The sequence below is a fragment of the Tamandua tetradactyla genome, chromosome 4 (genome assembly GCF_023851605.1).
Source record: "Tamandua tetradactyla isolate mTamTet1 chromosome 4, mTamTet1.pri, whole genome shotgun sequence".
NCBI lineage: Eukaryota > Metazoa > Chordata > Mammalia > Pilosa > Myrmecophagidae > Tamandua > Tamandua tetradactyla.
Window position 1 is genome coordinate 108298601 of NC_135330.1, and position 10219 is coordinate 108308819.

The window sequence follows — 10219 nt, forward strand, 5'->3', positions numbered from 1 at the left end:
GTTATCAGCTTCAACATATTAGATTTGTGAACAAGTAAAAGCCTCAGCTCTCTTTAACCCAGCACTTGTGCAGTTTCACTTTTTAAGCCTAAATGAGTTGATAAATTTCATATTATTGATTTTAGCCCAGTTTTCCTCATGATAAAATCAGATTATGTATATGTATCTTTTCAATGTCTTCACTCTTTTATGAATAAGGTCTCGGACTAAGCGGCTAGAAACATTCAATAAAATATTTATGGGGCATCCTACTCCATTCCAGGTGCTGTGCTTGGGTCAGGATACTTAAAAAAAATCACAAGAATAAATGTAAAAGGAAATTTATGACAAATGTTAGGGAGGAAAAAAGCCATGTAGTGATATGAAATACGAAGTTGGGTAACTGGCCTAGGTCGGAAGGTGATAGAACAGTGAGCCCTTACAGAGTGCAGCCACATCCGCGAGCCCCGTCAGCGACAGGAGAAGTTTCTCTTATCAGGCAGAGAGAGAAGGTTCCCAAAATTACACAGCTGTTGGGGATGAAGAAAAGCAGGCGTCGACTAGGCAGATTGGCAGGACAAGCTTTCTGGCAGAGGGAACAGTACATACAAAGGCCATGGAGGCACTATTTTAGTTTGTAAAAGCTGCCAGAATACAAGATACCAGAAAAGGAACGGCTTTTAAAAAGGGGATTTGTTAAGTTGCAAGTTTACAGTTCTAAGTCCATTAAAGTGTCCAAACTAAGGCATCCAGATAAAGATACTTGATTCAAGAAAAGCCAGTGGGTCTGGAACACCTCTGTCAGCTGGAAGGGCACAGGGCGAGGTCTGCCAGCTTTCTCTCCTGGCTTCTCATTTCATATGGATTCCCCGGGGGCATTTTCCTTCTGCCTCATCTCTGGTTATGGGGGGCTCTGTCAGCGCTCAAGCTTTTTCCAAAAATGGTTCCCTCTTAAAGGGCTTCACTAAACAATCCCACCTTGAATGGGTGCAGACACACATCTCCATGGAAACTTATGTACTCAAAAGTTACCACCCACAGTTGGATGGGTCACATCTCCATGGAAACAGTAAAAAAAGATCCCACCCAGCAATATTGAATGAGGATTAAAGAACATGGCTTTTCTGGGATACACCACAGTTTCAAACCGGCACAGACACCATAGGGAGCTCAAGGGAGTGAAAGATGCAAGTGTAGCCAAGAGTGAAGATGATGCGGTAATGAAGAGAAGGATTACATATACGTGCATGTGTGTACAGGCTGGGGGAGCCTGAAGACCCAACAGTCTTATAAGTCATATAAAGGATTTGCTATTCTAAGAGGAATGGAAAATCATTATGGTTTGGATTTGCATTTCCTTAATGATAAATGGTGTGAAACATTTTTTCATGTGCCTCCTGGCCATTTGTTTATCTTCTTCGGAGAAATGTCTACTGCCCATTGCTAATTGGGTTGTTTGTCTTTTTTATTGTTGAGTTGTAGGAATTCTTTATATATTCTGGATAGTAAACCCTTCTCAAATATATGATTTCCACATACTTTCTCCCATTTTGTAGGTTGTCTTTCACTTTCTTGATAATATCCTTTGATATACAAGTTTTTAATTTCAATAAAGTCCAATTTATCTATTTTTTTTCCTTTGTTGCTCATGCTTTTGGTACTGTCATACCTAAGAACCATGGTCAAATCCAAGGTCCTACAGATTTTTTTCTGTGTTTTCTTCTAAGAGGTCTATAGTTTTAGCCACTATATTATTTTTGTTAATTTTTGCATATGGTGCTTTGCTTTTTTGGGGGTGTGGGGGGCATGTAGATATCCAGTTTTCCCAGCACTATTTATTGAAGACACTATTGTTTTCCCCATTAAATGGACTTACTTGGCACCCTTGTCAAAAGTCAATTGACTATAGATGTGTGGGTATAGATCTCTGGACTCGATTCTATTTCATTGGTCTATATGCCTATCCTTATGCCAGTACTCTATACCATTTTCATTACTATACATTGTAGTAAATTTTGAAATCAGGAAGTGTGAGACCTCCAATCTTGTCCTTCTCTTTCAAAATGGTTTTGGCTCTTCCGGGTTCCGTGCAATTCCATATGAATTTAAGGATTGGCCTTTGCATTTCTGCAAAAACATCTGCTGGAATTTTGATAGGGATTGTGTTAAATATGAAGATCGCTTTGGGTAGCATTGGCATCTTAGTGGTAACTCTTCTACTCATGAATATGGACTGTCTTGCCATTTATTAGATCTTCTTTCATTTCTTTCAGCAGTGTTTTGTAGTGTTTGGTGTACAAGGCTTTGGTTCCTTGGTAAAATTTATTCCTAGATATTTTATTATTTAAGATAGTATGTATGGAATTGTTTTCTTGATAACCATTTTAGATCACTCATTGCTGGTGTATAGAATGTACCTTTTGTATGTGTGTGTGTATAGGTGTTATTTCACAATTTAAAAAAAAGTTAAAATCACCAAGGCAGATGGAATATGGTTTTGGCTCTGTTTGCTTCCAAAGCCCCATTAAATACGTATAAAGGAATAAAAACTGTTTCAACCTATCAGAAGGACAGATAAAATAGGAGCAGACATAGTAGCAGACAGGACTTCTTAATTTGGGAGAAAATGAAAAGCAGAGAAAGAAATGAGCACGGATGATAATGCTGAATGTCTGTAATGAGGAATTGCCAAAAAGAAGCGAATTCGTGGTACAGAAACCAGGAAAGGGTGAGGACTCAGCAACACCAGAAAGCAAAGGAGAGAGGGCTGAGGTGTAGGGATGAAAACAGAATTGTCCATGAGTCCTATCAGCAGGCGTTGGGTCCCTAACTCCCCATTCCTGCCTCTTGCATCCAGTGACCATCCCTACCCCACCCTACAGGAGACGAGAGCTCTGTTCTGTGAAGAAACAGAACTACTGAGCACATCACAGGGGAGAGGTCTCTGCTGAAAACGAGAATTGAGTTCATGTCTACATACTGAGCACTCCCGCCAGTGCCATTTGGCTCCAAGAATTCTGGCAACAAGGATGTGCTCCTAGGCAGGAGACTGGAGGATTTTTTTTCCCAAGAGAAACTAAAATACTACAGAGAAAAATAATACAGAGACTGACAATTGTAGTGACCCCATCCAGAAAACAGATGAAGTCCACTGGTTGTGTCACAAGCCCTGCTTAAACATTAGCTTTCTATCAGCTAATAGAAAATAATAAAAACAGACAACAAAAGATGACTAGGCATTTCATGCCTCCAGCATGAAAGATCAAAATCAGCATGTAGGACAAAGGGACCAAGTCAGACACGATGATGGGATCAGATGAAAAAAAAAAGGTAGTATCTTCAGAGAGATAAGCGTCCATGAAACAAGGATAGGTTACGTGCAGTTTGAAGCTGTTATGTACCCCAGAAAAGCCATGTCCTTTCCCTGATCCATTCTTATGGGACCAGCCATGTTTCTTTTTGTTGTTGTTGTTGTTGTTGTTTTTTAACTTTTTTATTGTATAGTATAACATATATATACAAAGCAAAGAAAGAAAAAAGCAGTGATTTTCAAAGCACTCTTCAATAAGTAGTTACAGGGCAGATCCCAGAGTATGTCATGGGCTACCATACGATCCTCTCGGATTTTTTTCCTTCTAGCTGCTCCAGAATATAGGAGGCTAGAGGACTTAAATTTTTTTTTATCATCACCATCGACTTTTTTTCCTTTTTTTGTGAAAAATAACATATATACAAAAAACAATAAATTTCAAAGCATAGCACCACAATTAGTTGTAGAACATACTTCAGAGTTTGACATGGATTACAATTCCACAATTTTAGGTTTTTACTTCTAGCTGCTCTAAGATACTGGAGATATCAATTTAATGATTCAGCATTCATATTCACATGTTAAATCCTATTTTCACTGTATAACTCTACCATCACCTTTGATCTTTCCATCCCTCTCTTTAGGGATGTTTGGACTATGGCCATTCTAAATTTTTCATATTGGAAAGGTCTATCACTAATGTGAGGTAGGGAGATGGAACTATCTGGTGTTCTGGAGAGGCTGGGCCCTCTAGGTTTCAGGACTTATCTAGACCAGGGACCTATCTGGAGGCTGTCAGTTTCTGGAAAGTTACTCTAGTGCATATAACCCTTGTGGAATCTTATACATCATCCTACAGCCATTTTTCTTTTAATCTTGATTCAATATTGTGGGGTGGAAACTTTGATTGGACTGTTTCTATGGAGATGTGACACACCCATTTGTGGGTGTAGCCTTTTGATTAAATGGAGATGTGATTCCACCCATTCAAGGTGGGTCTTGATTGATTTACTGGAGTCCTTTAAAAGGAGAAACATTTTGGAGAAACCTCAGATGGCAGACACTTGGGGAACAACTGCTTCAGAACTGACAGAGACATGGATGTTTAGAGATGTCTGGAGACACTTTAGAAGAACCTCAGATGCAAACAGTTGGAGAACAACTGCTTCATCGCTGACAGAGACATGGATGTTTGGAGATGCTTGGAATGCCAACAGAGAAGAGATGCCTAGACATGGACGTTTGGAGATGCAGAGTCCAGAAGACGTCGCCATGTGCCTTCCCATGAGATACTAAGTAAGCCACAACCCAGAGTTGTGTCCTGAGGGAGCTAAGTGAAGTCCCACGGATGCTTAGAGAGGAAACTACTGGAATCAGAAGCTGGAAGCAGTGGAACCAGAAACAAGGAACAGCAGATGGCAGAGACGTACCTTCCCATTTGACAGGCATCAGCCTTTCTTGAGTCAAGGTAACTTTCTCTGGATGCTTTAGTTTGAACATTTTCTTGGCATTGGCATTGTAAGCTTATAACCTAACAAATTCCCTTTATAAAAGCCAACCCATTTCTGGTATATTGCACTTCCAGTAGCTTTAACAAACTAAAACAGGAAGCTACAGAAAAGAAAACCAGAAAACAAAGAGTACCTTCTCGATTTAAAAATGCGATTTGCATGATCTTTGTGAACTTCCACCATGGTCTACTATGGCCAGGACCAAAAAGTGCAGCCCTTCAACGTCATCTCCAGAGATGTGCAAAATAGATCCCAGATTCAGGCGTGGCTCTCTGAGCAAGTGACTATGCAGATGGAGGGCTGTACCTTAGGGTTTTGATGAGTATATGAACCTTGTATTAGATGATGCCAAACAGATTCATTCTAAAACAAAGCCAAGAAAAAAGTAGGTCAGATTGTGCTAAAAGGGGATAATATTACTCTACTAAAAAAGTGCTTCCAACTAGAAATGATCAATGAAGAGAGAAGCTGAGAAGGCAACACAATTTTTTTAGGTGTGTTGGGGATATAGTTCTAAAACGTTTGTTCATATTGTTTTGATTACCCTTGTATTATTACCAGATGACCATAAATGCTGTGGAATTGTTTTTATTTTTAAAAATGCAATTTGCAAAATAAAAAATGCCAGTAAAAAGACTGAATGCTAAAAGAGAAGCTTTAGAAAATTAGAGGATCAATTCCAAAGTCTGACATCTGAATAGCAGGAGTTCTAGCAAGAGACAACAGAGAAGGAGGAGAGGAGAAAATTAGTAGAGTGGGCGATGGTGGCGCAGTGGCAGAGTTCTCACTTGCCATGCCGGAGACCTGGGTTCATTTCCCAGTGCCTGCCCATGCAAAAGAAAAAAAAACAAATAGTAGAGAAATAGTATAAAAAATCTCTCAGAATTGAAGTACATGAAAAAAGAGCTGTGCTGGTTTGAAATGATGTTTGTACCCTAGAAAAGCCATGTTTTAATCCTAATCCCATTTTGTAAAGGCAGCTGTCTTTTCTAATCCCTATTCAGTATTGTTTGAAACTGTAATTAGATCATCTCCCTGAAGATGTGATTTAATCAAGAGTGGTTGTTAAGCTGGATTAGCTGGAGGCGTGTCTCCACCCATTTGGGTGGGTCTTGGTTAGTTTCTGAAGTCCTATAAAAGAGGAAACATTTTGGAGAATGAGAGAGATTTCTGAAAGAGAAGAGCATGACATAGCCATGAGAAGCAGAGTCTACCACCAAGCGACCTTTGGAGATGAAGAAGGAAGACGCCTCCCGGGGAGCTTCATGAAAGGAAGCCAGGAGAGAAAGCTAGCAGATGATGCCGTGTTCGCCATGTGCACTTCCAGCCAAGTGAGAAACCCTGACCCTGTTCGCCATGTGCCTTCTCACTTGAGAGAGAAACCCTGAAGTTCTTCGGCCTTCTTGAACTGAGGTATCTTTCCCTGGATGCCTAAGATTGGACATTTCTATAGACTTGCTTTAATTGGGACATTTTCTCACCTTTAAACTAGCAATTTATTAAGTTCCCTTTTTTAAAAGCGATTCTGTTTCTGGTATATTGCATTCTGGCAGCTAGCAAACTAGAACAGGAGCTAAATGAAGTCACATTGTCAGGAAATATCAGAATATGTGAAATAAAAGATCCTAAAAACTTTCAGAGGGAAAAAAAAGGTCACATACAAATGGTCAAGAATCAGAACAGCATTGGACTTTATTGGGCAATGGAACACCACCAAACCTTCTGAGAAAGTTATTTCTAAGCTAGAACCATATCTAGCCAAGCTGTTGATGAACTGGGTAGAATAAAGATGTGTCCAGCAAAGCAAGGTCTCAAAAACTGTACACCCAAGCACTGTTCTTCAGAAAGCTGCTGGGATTTATGGTCCATCAAAGTGAAGAAAAGAGATACAAGGAATTCCCAAGATAACAGCTGTACAGGAGATCTTGAGAGCAATCAGTCCAGACTGGAACAAAACAAAGGAAGACATCCCTGAAGAAATGTCTCCAGGGAAGAAACAATGGAATGACAGAATACTTGACATGTTTGACAGTATTGAGAATATTGAGCTTGGTGGATTTACAATTCTGTTAGAAAGCCTGGAAAGCTTTAGTGATAGGGACTGTTTCAGTTTGCTTAAGCTGCCACTATTGCAATATACCAGGAATGGGTTGGCTTTTACAATGGGGATTTATTAACTTACATTTACAGTTCTTAAGTGTGAACATGTCCAACTCAAGGTATCAACAGGACAATATCTGGACTCTGAAGACAGGCTGCTGGCATCTGGGACACCTCTGTCACATGGGAAGGTATATGGCCAGTGTCTGCTGAAACTTTCCTCCCAGGTTTCATTGCTTTCCGTTTCTGGCTTCAGTGCTTGCTCTCTGGAGAGAGAGTCCTCTCTTAGCTTCCCAAGAGCTTCTCTTCGTTTCATCTCTTAGCTTTCCTGGCCTTTTCCTGTCTTTTATTCTCTCAAAAGGGACTCCAGTAAGAGGATTATGACCCACCCTGAGTGCAGTGTGTCACATCTCAACTGAAATAATCTAATCAAAAGGTCCCACCTACAAAAGGATTAAAAGCACACGGCCAGGTCAGACTTTGAGTAGAGATATGAATGAAGCTGATCTGGATAGGACTAAGGCATATCAGAATACAGGGTAAAGGATGATACCATCCATATTTTAGAACTTCAACTTCTATGTGGGAATAAAGGGAGAGATATTTATTTGGTGCAAAATTTATACTTTGGATAGTACATTTCCTAATTTAACTTGTATAGTCAGTTTAATTGAACACTGTAAGTACATGGAATCTTGAATAGGGTGTGAGATTTTGTTGGTTTGTCTAGGTTGGTGTGATGCCCTGATATATCCTTGAGTAATTTGGACAGTGAATAAAGAACTATTTACAAAGTCCCCTTGGGGGACTGTCAAGAAAGGAGGAACTATTCAACTTCCCCACTTGGAGAATTTCTGATATTCTTGCAAGCAGTGGGGACACCAAATCAATAGGCCGAGCCCTTGATCTTGGGTTTGCTCATATGAAACTTATTCCTGCAAAGGATAAGCTCAATCTACTTAAAATTCGGCCTCAGAGTCACCCCAGAGAATCTTTTTTGTTGCTCTAAGCCAACTCAGCAGGTGAACTCACTGCCCTCCCTCCTTTGTGGGACATGACTCCCAGGGGTGTAAATCTTCCTGCAACATGGACAGAAATCCTGGGATGAGCTGGGACCCAGCATCAAGGGACTGAGAAAGCCTTCTTGACAAAAGGGGGAAGAAAGAAATGAGACAAAATAAAGTTTCAGTGGCTGAGAGATTTTAAAGAGTCGAGAGGTTATCCTGGAGGTTATTCTTATGCATTACACAGATATCTCTTTTTAGTTTATGGTGTATTGGAGTGTCTAGAGGCAAGTACCTGCAACTGTTGAGCTGTGTTCCCGTAGCCTTGATTCTTGAAGACAATTGTATAAAGATATAATTTTTTACCATGTGACTGTGTGGTTGTGAAAACCTTGTGTCTGATGCTCCTTTTATCCAGGGTATGGACAGATGAGTAAAAAAATATGGATAAAAAATAAATAAATCATAGGGGGAACAAAGGGCAAAATAAATTGGGTAGATGGAAATACTAATGGTCAACGAGAGAGATGGGTAATGGATATGGTATGTATGAATTTTTTTTTTCTTTTTTCATTTTATTTGTTTTTCTAGAGTGATGCAAATGTTCTAAAAAAATGATCATGGTGATGAATACACAATTATGTGACGATATTGTAAGTCACTGATTGTACACTATGTATAGAATGTATGTGTGTGAAGATTTCTCAATAAAATATTTAAAAAAAAAAAAGAACATGGCTTTCTGAAGAAAGTGAAAAGAAAACCAACTGAGTGGGAGAATTGGGGGATGGGGATGCTAAGGGGTACAAGGTGTTTGTGTTTCTTTTGGAGTTGATCAAACTGTTATAAAATTGACTATGGTAATGGTTGCACCACTCTGGGACTATTGAAATGTACAGTATGTGAATTACATCTAAAAAAAACTTGTTAATTTTAAAAAAGAAAATAAAACAGGAAATAATAAATTGTCAGAATGGGGGGAAAAAAAGAACATGTATTTTTCTGGGGTACATACCAGCTTCCAAACCATCACAGGGCTGAGAAAATGAAACAAAGAAAAATGAGGCAATTATTAACTTTAGGATGAAAGACTGTGAGAAAGGAAATCATAGGATATCATTTGGCTTAGCAACAAATAGTACTTTTGTAGGTATAATAATGTAAATGCTGAGTTTTGTTTAAACAGAAAGGCGATTTACCATATTGGAAGGTTTGGTTTGGAAGGGAAGCTGAACCTTCATCTTCCATAAGACAAAGTTCAGAGCCATGTCTAAAATCTATAACTAAAGAGTGAAACAGTATTTTTTTTATTTCATAAAGACAGAGAAATACAGAAGATATAAGGATATAAGAAATACAGGTGATACAGCTAAAAAGAATTTGGGAGGAGTGGAGCACAGGGAATTTTGGTTTTCATCCAAGACCTGTCACATTATTTGACACTTTGATGATGTAACATGAATTACTTTGATTAAAACTAAAATTTCCAAGCGCTTTGATCTGTGATAATAGTATTAGTTATGCAGGACAATGTTCTTATTTGTAGGAGTGGCATGCTAAAGTATTTAGGGGTGAGGTAAATTGAAGAGCTGTGCAGGGTCTGAGAACTGAGCCTCGTGTAAGCATGTGACTGTTCAGAGAGGCTGGCAGAAGACACAAGATGACTGGGTCAGAGATTAAAAAAAAAGAACTTCATTATTAGCAGCACAGGCAGTAACCTGCCAGCACAATGCTCACGGCAGCTTCCCATGACTCCAGCCGGGGCAATGCACCACCCCATCAGGGGTGTGTTCTTTCCTATAGCTTTAAATAACAAATTTATCTTACGTTTTGGAGGTCAGAGTCTGTAATGGGTGTCACTGAGCTAAAATCAATCCCTTAGAAGCTCTAAAGGAGCCTTTCCCATCTTCTAGAGGCTGCCAGCATTCCTTGGCTCATGCCCTCCTTCCTAAAACTAGGGGTGGCTGGTCAAGGCTTTCTCTAGCTGCGCATTGACACTGACCCATCACATTTAAAGGACCCTTGCCCGCCCAGAAAATCTACGCTAATCTCTTTATTTTGAAAGCATCTGATTAGCAGCCTTAGTACCCCCCACCCACGCCCCCCTTGCCAGTGGAACATAATATGTTAGTAGTGCAGTGTTCTCAGCATGCTATTGCCACCGTATTTACTTGTAGCCCTGGGCAAATTACTAGGCCTCTTTTATTTACAAAATTAAGGAGCTGTGACAGAGACTCTCAGTCTTTTCCCTTCTGGTATCTTTAATTTAAAATGGAAATTTATGCTTTATCCAATTGAAATAGGGTTTCCAGATT